We start from the raw sequence: 16,883 nt of genomic DNA on the forward strand, positions 1-16,883 counted from the left end.
GGCCTGGCTGTGTAACTCTGGGCTAATGACCTAACCTGTCTGTGCCTCAGTTTCCTCATGTGTAAAAGAGCACTTAGCTCAGACTTGTTGTAAAGATGATATGACTCAATGCAGATAAAATGTTCAAAATTGTGCCTGGTACACAGTAAACTCTGGATGACTCTCGTTCTTATCACATGATATTTGGAATGGCCTGTTTATCTGTCTCCCCCGCTAGACTGTTAAGAGCTTCCTGAACCCTGTGGCTGGGTCATGTCCTGATGCTCACTCAGGGTCTGGTACATATTAAGACAATCTTGAAAAATTCCTGTTAAATAAGTGAAATAATCTGTTCAGATTAATAAACATTTCTTGGGCACTTGCAAAGCATGTACAATATGTAACACTCCTTATTAGACACTGGACTACTAGGTATCTTCTAAGCAATATTTCATTTAATCCTTATTACAAGGGTTTGAGTTAGGTACTTGCAGCATTCCCATTTCACAGATGGGTAAACTTTCATTTTTTCATCATAGCGCATCACCTCCTGACATATTATACATTTATTTGTCTGTGAGAGAGCCTGCCTCCCCTGGCAGTTCTGTAAGCGTAGGGACTATTTTGTGTTACACTTTGCAGTGTTCACAGGGCCTAGGACAATGTCTTGCACAGAGCAAGTGGTCCTTTTTTATCTGTGTTAAACACCATTGCCTCTTGAGAAAACTTTGATGACTGTCTTGCACCCCAGACTAAGTTAGATGCCCTCATCTGTGCTTTCATAGCACCTGGAAATTATGTGCACTTCCCCTAACCCAGCAGTTATCAGGCTTTGCTGATATTTCTTCTTAAATCTGTGGTTTTCTTGGCCAATTGGCAGAATCTGGGAGGGCAGGACCTGTGGTTAATAATAATAATAAACAATGAACATTTGTTGAGTATTTAGCGTGGGACAGCTCTTTCCATGAGGTATCGATCCCTGTCAGTAGTATCTGTCCTCCTCAGTAGGAGCCTATGAGGTAGCATGTTGTCTCCATTTTACAGAGGAGGAAAACTGAGGCTCCTGGAGGTCAAGAGACTTGCTGCAGGTAAAGTGAGTAGCAAGTCACGTGCTAGCAGTGCCGGGCCCAGGCAACTGAATTTAGCATTGGGATCCTTAACCACTACACCTATTGCCTCTTTAGAAAAGACAACAGCTATTTATGCCACGAACTGAGTGGGGAGCACTTGAGAAATGTCTTCTGAATGCCTCTGACAAGCAGGAAACGAAAAGGTGTTCCCTGTTCCGGTTCTGCTGATTTCTGGTCCACCGGAGACAATAGGGGGCGGGGTGCCGAACCAGTCTGCGTAAGGGAGGGACCACGTGGGGCTTTTTGGAAAGGGCGAAAGAGTGCCTCTTCCTTCTCACTCCCCAGCGCAGGTCCCAGAGGCTCAGAATCCCTGGAAAGACCAGTGCTTAAGCCGGTACCGCTGTTGTTTCCTGGCTGGCCCAGCCCCTATGGCCAGACTTGGGGGTGGCCCCAGAGATGATGATCTGGGAGGCTGGAATGTCTTCCTGGCTATTAGCAAAAGGGAAACCAACCAACACATTAAAAAGTCCTTCAAAAGAGAAATATCATAGAAAGAGTTCCATTGGTTCAGCCATTCCAAGAGAGAGGAAAAAAACCCCTGGATTGCAGTTAGGGATCTAGCGTTTCCTGCCTCCGGGCCCCTATGATGTTTATTTTAATTTAAAGTAATTTCAAACCAACAGAAAAGTTGCAAGAATAATATGAAAGCTCATATTATTGATAAGCTTATTTATATGAGATATACAAATATATGTTACTTATATATGAGAAATATGTAAATCTTTGTCACCTAGATTCCACAAACTTTTTACATTATGCCACTTTTATTTTCTCTCTTCATAGATAGATAGATGATAGATATTAGATATAGGTCGATAAGTAGATGGATATTAGATATAGATAGATGATAGAAGTTAGATAGAGATATGGATATACATCTAATTCTAGGGTATATACTATGGTTTCTGAACCATTTGAGAGTAGACTGCAGGTATCACACTCCGTATCCCTTAATACTTTAGTACATATTTCCAAAAAATAAGGATATTCTCTTCCACAACCACAGTACGACCGTGAAATTCAGGAAACTTGGCATTGACGTGATTCTGTAATTACTGTGCATACCGCCATCCTGTCAGATGACGCAGTGACTCTTTATGGTATTCTCTTCTCTAGTACGAGCTCCGGGGCGAGGTTATGTGCTGCGTTTGGCTGCTGCATCGTTTTACTCCCCTCTAACCTGGAAAAGCCCCCTGCCTTACTTTGCATTTGTGACATTGAAATCTTGAAGAAAACAGAGCGTTTTACAGAATGTTGCTCGTTTGGGGTGTGTCTGATGTCTCCTCATGATTAGATTTGGGTCATACACTCTCGGTTGCAATCTTACAAAAGTGATGCTGTGCGCTTCTTCAGACATCACTTCAAGAACCCCCAGTGTCTGTCTGCTTGGAGAGGGTGCTCTTTTTATTTTTCCTAACTTGTTATTTTATACTGGAGTATAGCTGATTAACCGGAGAGGGCAATGGCACCCCACTCCAGTACTCTTGCCTGGAAAATCCCATGGGCGGAGGAGCCTGGTGGGCTGCCGTCTATGGGGTTGCACAGAGTCAGACACGACTGAACACTTAGTAGTAGTAGTTGTATAGCTGTAGTAGTAGTAGTTGGGTACTAAGTACCCAACTTAGTAGTAGTAGTAGTATAGCTGATTAACAATGTTGTGGTAGTTTCGGGTGGAGGGAAGAGATTCAGCCATATATATACATGTATCCATTCTCCCCCAAACTCCTCTCCCACCCAGTCTGCCCCATAATATGGAGCAGAGTTCCCTGTGCTATGCAATAGGTCCTCATTGGTTATCCATTTTAAATAAAACAGTGTGTACGTGTCAATGAAGAGTGTGCTCATTTTGATCTCCGGGTTAAGGGGTGGTCTGGTTTCTCCACTGTATAAGTTGCAATCTCCCCTCCCTTTCTGGCGGGGTGGGGGAAAGCAATCTGTTAGGGGGCACTTGAAGGTCAGGTAAATATCATGTTCCTGCTGATTCTTGCAGTGTTTATTTCCGATCAGCAGGAAGAGGTGCCCAGTCCCCTTTTACCTTCTTTGTCCCAGTCAGCCCCCACACCGTGAAACTGGGATGAGGCCTCTCCTAGCATACTTCATCAGCGTTCTGTGGGGCTTGGACATGTTTACCCCACCTGACCCTGTTATTTGAATCCAGGGACTCTGGTCCCTGCCTTAACAGGGTGGACTCAGCAGCTGAAGGGTATGGGCAGGTTCTGGGCAAGAAAGGACTCCTTTTAGAGTTTCACTTGAAAACAAAGAGGCAAACCAAGTTGGGGGAAAAAACAAGAGTTGGGCTCAGCCTTCAGAACCATGGCCATGTCTGAGATCAGCTCAGGAGGAATGGCTGTTGTCCTTCTGTTAGGGATTGTCCCCTGTGTGTATACAAATACTGGCAGTTCTGGTCCAAATACAGACAGCCCAATAGGAAGCACAGTGCTATTTGAGGAGATGAGTGGCTGTTTGATATGGGAAACAAACAGATCAACCAGCCAAGCCTCCAAGTATCACTAAGCCACCGACCACGGAGGGAGGAGGACTGAGCGTGTGGGATGCAGCTGGGAAAACACGGCCCCGCGGCTTGCAGGTCTCCTCTGGATGCTGAGACTTGGCACGGCTCAGAGCTGGGGGCCGTGTTTATTCTTTTGAAGCGTGAAGGGTACTTCTCAGCTTTGAAAAAATACAGTTGCCGGCTTGCGTTTCAAATAGTTCAACGCCTCCTCTGCTACCCAGCTGTGATCTAAAAAACTGGGATTGTTCAGGCCTCAGAGTATCAAATAAATGAACTGTGACTGCCCAAGGATGAGAAAGAAGTGTCCTTATTCAAATCAACCTTTGTGGCTGGAAAAGATTGTCGATTTTTGGTCTGATGTTGCAGGGAAGCTGCTGGGGGCTGGAGACCACCCCCTGCGTTCTCCTGTGGCAGCAGGTGGCTGTCTCTGCACCTTTAGACCATAGGAAATGGACACCTCATCTGAGTCGAGGCCACCACCTCTAGCGGTGAGAGCTACTTCTCTGTGCTGAAGGTCATAGCCATGGTCTTAGGTCAAGAGGCAAAGGGCGGAATAGGCGTCTGGGGGAAGACGGTTGAACGCAGGGTACTGCCCACAGGATGGCTATGGGTGATGGGAGGGGGTGGTGCAGTCTGGAGTCAGAATCGATTTGGGTTCAAATCCCACCTCTGTCCCTTGCTTACCAGCTATTTGACTCGGGCAACTGATTGAAGGTCTCTAAGCCTCAATTTCTTCCTCTGCAAAATGGGGTTCAATAATAACAGTGGACTTGGGTTGTAGGTATTGTATGAGACTATGTATACAGTGTACCCAATAATAAGAAGAGTGCTGATGGCGGTGGTCATTATTATTATTTCTGAACCTCCAGGCTATGTTTGGCTTGGCTAGGAGGCTGGAGCTGGGGTGGAGGTAGGAGTGGGGATGTGGGCCGAGGGAGCAGGTGCGTGGCCCTGAATTGAGGCCACCAGGCACAGAACGCCATCATCCTGATGGCCAACTCCACTAGCTCCTACCCTCATTAGCAGCCTCATTCTCAGCAACCTTGAACACCATTTTAAGGGACTGTGTATTATTGCATTGTGTAGATGAACTATGGGGGGTTTTTGAACTATGTTTTATTTGAGGAATTTTTAACAGCTGCAGAATATTCCAGTGATTGGTTGGATCATGTTTTGACAGGGAAACAAAATGGTGTATTAGAATACAAACAGGGTTTGGAAATACAGATCTTCAACTGTTTAGTCAACATTTTTGAAGCATCAACTTTGGGCCAGGCCCTGTGCTGTATACTGGTCATATAAAGGTTAAGAAGACTGACAGGGACCTGCCCTCAAGATGCATAGGGTCTAAAGGGGCTGACAAGCATACAAGCGGACCTGAGCTTAAACCCTGGCTGTGTGATCTTAGTCTCGTGTCTTCCTGAGCCACAGTTTCCTCGGATACAGAGGCTCAGTGTAGAGTGTTATAGCCACAGTTTTTGGCCAACAAACATTAGTTCTCTTTTATACATATGCATATATATGTGTGTGTGTGTGTGTGGTTTTATATATATACACACATATATGCATTAGTGGTTTTATATATACGCATATATATATAAACATGTATACATATATATCTGTATTATATATACATATATAGTATGAGTGAAGTCGCTCAGTCATGTCCGACTCTTTGCGACCCCATGGATAGTAGCCAACCAGGCTCCTCCGTCCATGGGATTTTCCAGGCAAGAATACTGGAGTGGGTTGCCATTTCCTTTTCCAGGATCTTCCCAACCCAGGGTTCAAACCCTGGGTCTCCCACATTGTAGGCAGATGCTTTACTGTCTGAGCCACCATTAAGATGGGTACATATATAGTATATACATATCTAATTATAAAATATATTATACATAATTATTAATATATAATCTTTTTTTGCCCTTATGGGTAATATGGCCATGGATAGCTTCCTAAAATAGCTTTTTCTTTTGGAGATGGACTATTTATCATAAGCTGATTTTTGCTATCTAGCTAAAGAAGGTGTTTTTTATTTTTTCTTTCTTTCTTTGTGTTTTTAGGCTGTGCTGGAGGCTTGTGGAATCTTACTTCCCGGACCAGGGATTGAACCAGGCCCTGGCAGTGAAAGCACCAAGTCCTAATCACTGAACCACCAGGGAATCCCCTAAAGAAGTTTTTCTAAATCCTCTGCTAGTCTCCAGTGTTCACCAGGCAGGAAATGGGCAGGAGCCACCGAACTGGCAGGAGGCCTCAGCAAGTAAGACCTTTTGTTCTCATCTGCCTATTTTGTGTTCCTCCAACACACCAAGGAAATTCTTGCCTCAGTGCCTTTGCACCGGCTGTTCTCTCTGCCTAAAGCACTAGATACTGCCTAGATATCACCTTCACTTTCTTCAGGTCTTTACCTAAATGTCATCTTATCAGAGAGGCTGTTCTTAACCACTGCCCCTCAACTCCTCTCTTCATCTCCTTTCTCCTATTTCTTCTTCTTCATAACTCTTATTACCTCCTAGCATAGGTATATTGGCTTAGGTATTGGCTTATTATCTTTCTTCCTAAATGGAATGGAATGTTTGTGAAAACCAGGATGTTGTCTGACCTGGGCCTGGAACAATGCCTGGCATATAGGAGGCCCTCAGTAAAAATTTGTGGCATAAGTAAATAAAGAGATCACATGGGACTACTCATAATACATACAGTATATACTAGTGTCTGGAAACAGTAAAAAGCTGTTCAAATGAAAGGGAGAATGAAAATAATTGGAAACTGAATATCGTGCCTTATTTGGGTGATAGGCCATTGAAGATCTTGGCTGGGGTGTATGTGAGTGGGGTTTGGGATTGGAGAGGCAGTATTTCTTCCTGGCCAAGCTGCAGTGAGAGGCTGATGGCCTCTATGGGGATCCAATCCAATTAAGGCCCTGGCTCCAAGTCAGCTCGGATTCCCTTGCTGGCTGCAGCAGCTTCCAAGCGACAAAATGAAACCTGTAACTTTCCCGAGATGAGACAGTCTCCAGGTGAGCAGGGCAGAGAGGGGCTGAGCATAGGGTTTCTGCTCCCAAGGGAGCAAATCTGCATTGCATGCACAGGGTTCTAATATTCTGTGTATGTGTGTGTGTGTCTCTGTGTGTGTGTCTGTATGTCTGTGTCTGTGTGTGTGTGTGTCTCTGTGTGTGTGTGTGTCTATATGTCTGTGTCTGTGTGTGTATCTGTCTAGGTGTGGCTCGTGTGTGTGTGTGTGTGTCTCTGTGTGTGTGTGTGTCTATATGTCTGTGTCTGTGTGTGTGTCTATCTATGTGTGTGTGTGTGTGTGTCTGTCTCTGTGTGTCTCATGTGTGTGTGTGTGTGTGTGTGTCTGTCTCTGAGTGTGTGTGTGTGTCTCTGTGTCTGTGTGTGTGTCTATATGTCTGTGTCTGTGTGTGTGTCTGTCTATGTGTGTGTGTCTGTATGTCTGTGCCTGTGTGTGTATCTGTCTATGTGTGTCTCGTGTGTCTATATGTCTGTCTGTGTGTGTGTCTGTCTCTGTGTCTGTGTGTGTGTCTGTGTGTCTGTGTGTGTGTCTGTGTGTCTGTGTGTCTGTGTGTGTGTCTATATATCTGTGTCTGTGAGTGTGTCTGTCTCTGTGTGTCTCGTGTGTGTGTGTGTCTATATGTCTGTGTGTGTGCGTGTCTGTCTATGTGTGTGTGTGTGTCTGTCTGTCTCTGTGTGTCTCGTGTGTGTGTGTGTGTTCCAGGCAAAGTGGCTATTTACCATCCTCCAAACCCAGTGCTCACAGAGAAGCAGCTGGATGCGGTGGAAAGACGTCAGATGCAAAGCGAGGGGACACAAGTTCTGAGATCCGCTCCTGCACAGCTGTGTGACAGGGCGAGAAACCAAGAAGGCAGGGAGGCTGAGACCTGCCCCGACTCACATAGCTCCCTACTACAGAGCTGGAAAGGTGGCTGTCCACAGGTTTAGGCTTCATTGCGCTCAGAATGCTCTTTCAACTTTGTTTTTCTTTTTTCAAAACATTTTTTTGGAGAGGTAATACATAGCTTAAGGACAAAATTTTAAATTTATGTAAAAAGAATCCATATTGTAGAAAACAAATGTACATCTCTCCCCCCCAGTGACCTGGTTCTTCTTTCTGGGGGTAAACACGTGTCCAGTTTCTTGTGTATCCTTCCAGAGAGAAATGCACTTGTGACATAGAGTTATGAAAAGATTATTATGGTGTGTGAATGTGATACGCAGGCATGCAGAAATGATGCACAGGCATTACATTAAAATTTAGACTAATATAGAGAAATCTAATATCACAGGTAGAGATTATGCTTCTTTATGTATCCAAGCATTTTCAAGGTTTTTTGGTGAACATATTATATGTGTGTGTGTGTGCTCAATTGCTCAGTTATGTCTGACTCTTTGGACCCCCTGGATTGTAGCCGGCCAGGCTCCTCTGTCCATGGGATTTTGCAGGCAAGAATATTGTGGAGTGGGTTCCCATTTCCTATTCCAGACTATCTTCCCAACCTAGGGATCAAACCACGTCTCTTGCATCTCCTGCCTGGGCAGGCAGATTCTTTACCGCTTTACCACCTGGGAAGCCTGGTTCATGTATATGTGTCTCAGTCAGTTCAGTCGCTCAGTCGTGTCCAGCTCTTTGCCATCCATGGACTGCAGCACACCAGGCCTCCCTGTCCATCACCAACTCCCAGAGCTTGCTCAAACTCATGTCCATCAAGTTGGGGATGCCAGGTGATGCCATCCAATCATCTCATCCTCTGTCATCCCCTTCTTATTCTGCCTTCAGTCTTTCCCAGCCTCATGGTCTGGGTCTTTTTCAATGAGTTGGTTCCTTGCATCGAGTGGCACTGGAGTTTCAGCTTCATCATCAATCCTTCCAAAGTATATATGAATATACATATTCTAAGAATATATTCTAAGCATATATATATGCTAAGTTGCTTCAGTCATGTCTGACTCTGTGACCCTATGTACTGCAGCCCACCAGGTTCCTCAGTCCTTGGGATTCTCCAGGCAAGAATACTGGAATGGATTGCCACGCCCTCCTCCAGGGAATCTTGCTGACCCAGGGATTGAACCTGGGTTTCTTTTTCCTGCGTTGCAGACAGATTCTTTACTGCTGAGACACCAGGGAAGCCCAATTTCCCTTATAATGTGCCTTATATATAAATAACATATATCTGCCATATATATGTATGTTTCTCAAAAATAATTTTGATAGCACTTCACATATTATTGAGGGATTTCCTATTCCCAGATATTTTTATGTTTTTGGTTGCAGGAATAACTGAGATGTTTACTTCTATTATAATTTCAAACTGGCAGGGTTTTGAATATAGGAAGGCACTGGTTTCTAAAAAAAATATTAACTTTATATCTTATCATTTCCATGAGATTGCTCTTACTATTTTGTTGTTATTGTTGTTTCGGTCATGCCATGTGGCATGCGGGATCTTAGTCCCCAGACCAGGGATTGAACCCATGCCCCCTGCAATGGAAGCATGGCGTCTTAGCCACTGGACTGCCAGGGAAATCCCAAGATTGCTTGTTGTTGCTTACGGATTTCCAGTTGTTTTTCTTTGGAACTAATGTAGAAGACAGTCAGCCCAGTAGATCCTGCTCCCATGGATGCTTTGTTAATAAACTCTTTTTGATGTGACTGATGACCTATCACGTCTGTGTAAACTTCCCCTTCTTTCCCTGACTCAACATAAGCCTCTGTTATAGACATTATACCCACACTTGACAGAAGAAATTGTGGCTTGGCAAGGTGAAATGATTTGCCTTAGCTGGTGAGTGGCAGACCTGGCATTTCAACTGAGGTCTGTTATGCAAAATCTTTGATCTTAGCATGGCAAAATGAAGGAGAGAAGAGGTTAGAGAGGGGTTTGTGCAAAAGCAGCAGAAGACGACATTTTTTGAATGCCTAAGCCGTGCCAAAAACTTTATATACTATCGTTTTGAATGTTCATAAGATCTCTTGGAGGCCAGCATTATGAGCAGATGGTTGGCCAGGGCCTGGGCTCAAGGACAAAGAGATCTGGGTTTGATTATTAGCTTGGCTGCTTTCCAGCTGTGTGACCCTAGGCACATTGCTTAGCTTTTCTGAGCCTCAGTTTCTCTGCTGTATCCTTGTTACAAACAGTACCTGAATGGTCCTCCTCTCAAAGGTCTGTGTCCTGGAGCTTGTGGCCGAGAATACCTCAGTCCTTGGACCCACACACTGGAACTTTGTTTCTAGAGCCTAGAAAAGTGGAATTGACACGTGTCTCCAGCTCCTATGTTTGTTGAATGACTTTGCTTTCTCCAGGGGAGCCCATATCTACAGGGAGGTGGGAAGTTGGTGCTTCTGTGGACACAGCATTCAGGTTAAACTTTAGCCAAAATTATGGCTAAGTCACAATTAGCAGGATTTTATAGGACCTAATTCATATTGTGGGGACACATCTGAAGTTCAAAGATGCATTGGGATTTTCCATAACTGAGTTGACTGACATCACTAGAGATTAGTTTGTTGTTGTTTAATCGCTCAGTTGTGTCCGACTGCTTTCGACCCCATAGACTGTAGCCCACCAGGCTCCTCTGTCCATGGGATTTCCCAGGCAAGAATACTGGAGTTGCCATTACCTACACAGGGGATCTTCCAGACTCAGGGACCAAACTCATGGCTCCTGACACGTCTCTGGCATTGCAGGTTGATTCTTTACTGCTGAGCCACTGGGGAAGCCCCCAGAGACTAATTAAGCACCTGTTACAGGTGGAATGAGAAAAACAACAATGTGAAACTCAGGGGATGGAGGTTAAAAGGCAGTGGTTGAATTTTATGTATTCTTTCACTGAATCTCATCAAACTTGGGGCTTCTCAGGTGGTGCTAGTGGTAAAGAACCTGCCTGCCAATGCAGGAGACATAAGTCTCAGGTTCAATACCTGGGTCGGGAAGATCCCCTGGAGGAGGGCATCAAGATTATTATTATTTTATTATGTCCCAAGCACTGAGCTAGGTATAAGAAAGCAAAAAGAAGAATTATAGGTATACATGATTTTGTTGTACATCATTGTATTGTACTTTGTAAATATTGCATTTTCTTACAAATTAGAGGCTTTTGGCAACCTGGCATTGAGCAAGTCTATTGGCACTATTTCTCCAACACTGTTAATTTATTTAATATACTTATTTTTAAAATGTATTTAAAATCTTTAATGTATCAAGTACTCTGCTAAATCATTTGCATGCATTATCTCACTTAATCCTCACAATTACCCTGTGATATTAGTATTCTTATCACCCTTATCTTATACATAAAGAAACTGAGGCTTACAGACTAATTTGCTATTTTTCCCATTGTCAATTTAGTTAGCAAAGAATAAATATTTGAAACCCAGGTCTAGTGTACCAACAGCATTATTTTTATTTACTTAGTTACTTTATTTATTTACTTTTGCTTGTTATTTTTGTCTATGCCATGGGATCTTAGTTCCCCAACCAGGGATCAAACCTGTGCCCTCAGCAGTGAAAGTGTGGCATCCTTCTGCCAGGGAGTTTCCTAACACCATTATTTCTTTTTTGAATTTTTAATTTTTTTAAAACCTTTAATTTTGTATTGGGTTATAGCCAATTAGCAATGCCATGATGGTTTCAGGTGAACAGCAAAGGGACTCAGCCATGCATACACTTGTGACCATTCTCCCCCAACCTAGACAGCATATTCAAAAGCAGAGACATTACTTTGCCAACAAAGGTCCATCTAGTCAAGGCTATGGTTTTTCCAGTAGTCATGTATGGATGTGAGAGTTGGACTTTAAAGAAAGCTGAGTGCTGAAGAATTGATGCTTTTGAACTGTGGTTTTGGAGAAGACCCTTGAGAGTCCCTTGGACTGCAAGGAGATCCAACCAGTCCATCCTAAAGGAGATCAGTTCTGGGTGTTCATTGGAAGGACTGATGTTGAAGCTGAAACTCCAATACTTTGGTCATCTAATGCGAAGAGCTGACTCATTTGAAAAGACCCTGATGCTGGGAAAGATTGAAGGCGGGAGGAGAAGGGGACGATAGAGGATGAGATGGTTCGATGGCATCACAGACTCAGTGGACATAGGTTTGGGTGGACTCCGGGAGTTGCTGATGGACAGGGAGGGGTGGCATGCTGTGGTTCATGGGGTTGCAAAGAGTCAGACACGACTGAGCGACTGAAATGAACTGAACTGAACTGATTCTCCCCCAAACTCCCCTCCCATCCAGTCTGCCACATAACATTGAGCAGGGTTCCACGTGCTATATAGTAGAACAGCATTATTTTAAAATTAAAGTATGTATATTATTTTTTTCAGGATAATGCTACTGCACACTTAATAGACTACGTACAGTGCAAACATAATTTTTATACGTACTGGGAAACCAAAAAGTTTGTGTGACTTGCTTTATTAAGATACTGGCTTTATGAGTTAGAGGTAGCTGCGGAGGAAATTGAAAGCTTAGGCTTTGCTGTGATTACTCCAGTATTACCACAGTGGGCAGGGAGACCAGGTCTACATGCTGAAGAAGCCTGACTCTATGGCACAACAGACCCTTTGGGCTTATCCTGCTCAATTCTCCCTGGACGACAAATACTCTCAAGATGAAATCACCATCAAGAAATGCTTCAAGGTACTCATGACCCAGCAACCTCGGCCTGTCCTCTGAGGATCTCTTAAAATCTCATATCCCTTATGCTGCCTGCTAGCCCCAGAAGACTTTCTGAAACCATGCTCTTCAATCTGTGAGCCTTGAAGTCTTGCTACAACTCTTGCTTCTTGAATCTGGTCTCATCCTTGCTTTTGATCATGCTTGTTGTGAGGCAATTATGGTAGCATCCTCTTTAAAGGGAAGATGTTTGAATCATCTTTTCATACTTTGAATCACTGCCAGGTTATTAAAATGATTTGAAAGAGAAAAAAAAAAACCGATACTGGCTTTATTACGGTGGCCTGGAACTGAACTCACATCTCTAAGGCCTGCCTCTCATGTTTATTAGCACTTAGTATATGCCAGGCCGTGTGTTAATAAGCTTTACATTTATTTACCTGTTTAATCTCCATAACAACTCTATAAGATAGGTATTGTAATTATCATCATTTTATAAGAGGAAATTGGTATAGAGGGGACTACTTGCTCAAAATTGCAGAGCTAGGAAATAAGATATTTTGCTCAACTAAAGATGGATATAAGGTTCCTTTTATTCCTAGAATCTCACAGTATACCAAAGAAGAAGACATTGATATGAATAGTAATAATAGCTAACATTTATCAAATGTTTATAATTAAATGCTTTACATGGATTATCTCATTTAATCCTCAAAGTGACTTTATTAGTTAGGTTCTATTCTAGTCTCTTGTGATGAGGAGGCTTGCTTGAGTTAAGTAACTTGTCCAGATGGAGTTCAAAATCAGGCAGTTTGCTAGAGAAGCTCACTTTAGTACATGCAATACCACCTAACCTCCTTGATGGGTGATGTAGAATCCAGACCAACACATTGGTTCAAGGCAGCTCCTTGGAGCAGGGGAATATTTGAGCTGGGCCTTAAGGATAGGTAGGCACTTACCCATACCCACTAAGTATACAATGTGGTGAAAAGACAATTGTGGGTTGAAGTCTCAGCTCTGCCACCTTTCCAACTGAATGACTTGTGTTTCATCTCCTGTATTCCCTAGTTTCCTTAATTGTAAGTGTGGACAATGAAAATTATTCATCTGAAACACCATGAGGAATAAAGTTTTTTTATTTTTTTGAGTGCAGGCTCAGTAGTCGTGGCATGCACAGGCTTATTTGCCCCAGGTTATGTGGGATCTTCCAGATGTACAAGCTGGGAATAGAAAAGGAAGAGGAACCAGAGATCAAATTGCCAGACTCTTTTGAATCATAGAAAAAGCAAAGGGAGTTCCAGAAAATTATCTACTTCTGCTTCATCGACTACTCAAAGGCCTTTGACTATGTGGATCACAAAAACTCTGGAAAATTTTTAAAGAGATGGGAATACCAGGCCACCCTACCTGTCTCCTGAAAAACCTGTATGTGGGTCAAGAAGCAATAGTTAGAACCTTACATGGAACAACTGACTGGTTCCAAACTGAGAAAGGAGTACATCAAGGCTATACATTTTCACCCTCTTTATTTAACTTATATGCCGAGTACACCATGCAAAATGCTGGGCTGGATGATCACAAGCTGGAATCAAGAGATTGCTGGGAAAAATATCAACAACCTCAGATATGCAGATGATACCGCTGTAACGGTGGAAAGTTGAAGAGGAACTAAAGAGCCTCTTGATGAAGGTGAAAGGAGAGTGAAAGACCTGGTTTAAAACTCAACATTCAAAAAACTAAGATCATGGGATCTGGGCCCATCATTTCAAGGCAAATAGAAGGGGAAAAAGTGGACGTGGTGACAGATTTTCTTTTCTTGGTCTCCAAAATCACTGCAGACAGTGACTGCAGCCATGAAATTAAAAGATGCTTAATCCTCAGAAGAAAAGCTATGACCAACCTTCTAGCATATTAGAAAGCAGAGGCATCACTTTGCCAACAAAGGTCTGTGTAGTCAAAGCTATGGTTTTTCCACTAGTCATGTACGGATGTGAGGGCTGGACCATCAAGAAGGCCGAGCACTGAAGAAATTATGCTTTCTAATTGTGGTACTGGAGAAGACTCTGGAGAGTCCCTTGGACTGCAAGGAGATCAATGAGTCAATTCTCAAGGAAATCAACCCTGAGTATTCATTGGCAGACTCTTGAGAGTCCCTTGGACTGCAAGGAGATCCAACCAGTCCATTCTAAATGAGATCAGTCCTGGGTGTTCTTTGGAAGGACTGATGCTAAAGCTGAAACTCCAATACTTTGGCCACCTCATGCGAAGAGTTGACTCATTGGAAAAGACTCTGATGCTGGGAGGGATTGGGGGCAGGAGGAGAAGGGGACGACAGAGGATGAGATGGCTGGATGGCATCAACGACTCGATGGACATGAGTTTGGGTGAACTCCGGGAGTTGGTGATGGACAGGGAGGCCTGGCATGCTGCAATTTATGGAGTCACAAAGAGTTGGACACGACTGAGCAACTGAACTGAACTGAACTGAACTGATTCATTGGTAGGCCTGATGCTGAAGCCGAAGCTCCAAAACTTTGGCTACCTGATGCGAAGAGATGACTCATTGGAAGACCCTGATGCTGGAAAAGATTGAAGGCAAAAGAAGAGAACATCAGACGATAAGATGGTTAGATAGCAACATCAACCCAGTGGATATGAATTTGAAAAAACTGTGGGAGACAGTGAAACATAGGGAAGCCTGTAGGCCATGGAGTCACAAAGAGTTGGACATGACTTAGGGATTAAACAACAATGTGTTCCCCAACCAGGGAGCCAACCCACATTCCCTTCATTGGAAGGCAGATTCTTAACCACTGGACTCCCAGGGAAGTCCCCATGAGGAATAAATGTGATTGGATATAAAAACACTCAGATATCTGGCATGCATCATGAGAGTTCAGTAGTTGAGATTAAGGACAGATGGGTTTAAGACCAACAGCTATTTCCTAAGCAGCACTTACCATGCACCAGGCACCCCTGCGTGCACTTAACATGGATTTACTTATCCACAATCCTATTAAAAGTCATAACTATTATTGGTTACTATTTTCAGACCCATTTTACAGAGGAGCAAAGTGAACACAGCCAAGTTAAATAAGGTATTCTGAGCTAGTAAACGACAGTGGCAGAACTGCAACCTGGGCAGTCTGCCCCAGAGTCCACGTGCTTAGTACTTCACTGCCTCAGTTGCAGACAGTGGGTTTGAGACAGTCAGCTAGAGCAGCACTACAGAGTCAGGACTGGGAAGAGGCAAGTGTGCCAGCAGTGGGGGCTTTCTGGAGGTGCCATCTTGCCCCTTGGAAAACCTGACTTCTCATTTAGCAGCAATCATAGACAAACACAAACCACCTGACCTCTCAGAAAGGCACGAACAAGACCTTCCAAAGGGTACATCACGGGTACAGGAAACAGTAGCTTAAACAAGGCACATACACCCGTTCCGTAAGTTCTTACTGTGTATTATGAATTGTTCTATGAGCTGGGAATATTAGCCATAACCAAAAATCAAACAAAAAGTTCTGCCCTCATGGAATTAATGTTTAGTGGCAGGAGAGAGACAATAAGCAAATAAACAAGTAAAGTATTTCAGAGGGTGATACATGTTATGGAGAGAAATAAAGTGGAGAGTAGAATGAGGCTGGACCACTTGGAATGTTGAGTAGGATGGTATTGGGGGAGATTTCCCTGAGAAAGAGGTATGTGAGCAAAGACCTGAAGGAGGCAAGGGAATGGGAATTGCAGGAATCCTGGGGGAAGAATGTTCCTCTGGGGGAAGAGTGTTCCATAGAAGGAGGAGAGCAAGTGCAAAGGCCCTGAGGCAAGAGGGCATTTGGCACATTCAAAGAATAGCAAGGAGGCAGATGTGCCTGGGATAGAGAGCAAAGGGGAGAGGAATAAGAGATGAGGTCAGAAGCGGGTGGGGGTGGAGGAGGGAGAATACATCTCTACCTGTCTTCAAGATCTGTGTGCGTGTTATAAAAACAAACCAATACAGAATGCAAAACATGCATGCATTTCAAAACTGGAATATGAGACTTAAATGCAATATGCTTGTGGACCCTGCCCCACATACACTTCCTGGTTCTCTCCCTTTCTACCTCTCCCTGGACTGGCTCTGCCCATCCATGCAAGCCACGTGGTGGTGGAAATTGGGAAATGTAGGTAGAAGTGACTGTGATCAGATTTCTAAGCACAGGCTCCGGGTCTCATCACTGCCTCAAGGTTCTGTGGGGGAGAATGTCAGCGGCTTCCTGTCAGTTAGGATCTGCCTCAATAAGGCCTAAAATCTCCTGGTCAGCTCATCCCTCCACGCCTTGGTCAGCTGCATGCCCTCGGCCGAGAGGCCAGTACGGGGCTGTCAGCAGACACTCACCACAGGTAATAGTGACTGATTCAAGCTGAATTTGATGACCATCAGGCAACCTTTTCACAAGAGGAACGCCTGGAAACATTCTTTGCCTCAGGGCCAGTCTGGGGTCATCTTGGAGGTCCCATTTGATTGTTTTGGACCTGGATCCACTTTGAACTGGTTCACTATTTTGGTTCCTTTTCAGGCAGGTAGACACTGGAAGCAAACTTTGGTTCACTTTCCTGACTCCATGAAGAACTAACACTTAGGTTCAGTTGGCACTTCAG

General features: G+C 43.9%; 1 non-coding gene across 1 annotated transcript; it reads left to right on the forward strand.

Annotated features, from left to right (window-relative positions):
* The first annotated feature begins 4,144 nt into the window (after positions 1-4,144).
* On the forward strand, positions 4,145-12,308 carry LOC102272356 (H/ACA ribonucleoprotein complex subunit 3). The gene is made up of 2 exons (XR_001351971.2): positions 4,145-4,207; positions 12,126-12,308. It is a non-coding gene; the product is annotated as an H/ACA ribonucleoprotein complex subunit 3 (transcript).
* The last annotated feature ends 4,575 nt before the right edge of the window (positions 12,309-16,883 follow it).

Source organism: Bos mutus, chromosome 2, assembly GCF_027580195.1.
Source record: "Bos mutus isolate GX-2022 chromosome 2, NWIPB_WYAK_1.1, whole genome shotgun sequence".
NCBI lineage: Eukaryota > Metazoa > Chordata > Mammalia > Artiodactyla > Bovidae > Bos > Bos mutus.